The sequence below is a fragment of the Acanthisitta chloris genome, unplaced genomic scaffold, assembly GCF_000695815.1.
Source record: "Acanthisitta chloris isolate BGI_N310 unplaced genomic scaffold, ASM69581v1 scaffold4526, whole genome shotgun sequence".
Taxonomy (NCBI): Eukaryota; Metazoa; Chordata; class Aves; order Passeriformes; family Acanthisittidae; genus Acanthisitta; species Acanthisitta chloris.
The window spans coordinates 200,312-200,841 of NW_008676351.1; positions in this window are offsets into that span (position 1 = coordinate 200,312).

Below are 530 nucleotides of genomic sequence, written 5' to 3' on the forward strand. Positions count from 1 at the left end.
GTCTTCCCGGGCTCGAGCGGTGCCTTCCTGGTGAGCCGGACTCTGAAAGGGGGACCCAGACCGCTTCTCTTGTTTTCAGGGTAGGAAGCCTTTACAAACATTTCAGTGACGGGCATTCGTTTTCTCCCCCGGATTTAAAGAGGATGGGGGAGGGAGGAGGATGAGAGAGAGTCGAGATTTGGTAGTCGTGGGAATGTTAATGAAGTGAACATTCGAGCGGTGCCTTCCTGGTGAGCCGGACTCTGAAAGGGGGACCCAGACCGCTTCTCTTGTTTTCAGGGTAGGAAGCCTTTACAAACATTTCAGTGACGGGCATTCGTTTTCTCCCCCGGATTTAAAGAGGATGGGGGAGGGAGGAGGATGAGAGAGAGTCGAGATTTGGTAGTCGTGGGAATGTTAATGAAGTGAACATAGAAGAAGGAGGAAAAAAAAAAAAAAAAGCTCCGACCTATTCAGGGATGGGGTGTGCTGTTAACATGGGAACATTTAAAGCCCTGCCTAACCTGCCCTGCCCCCGCACTCCCCGCAGA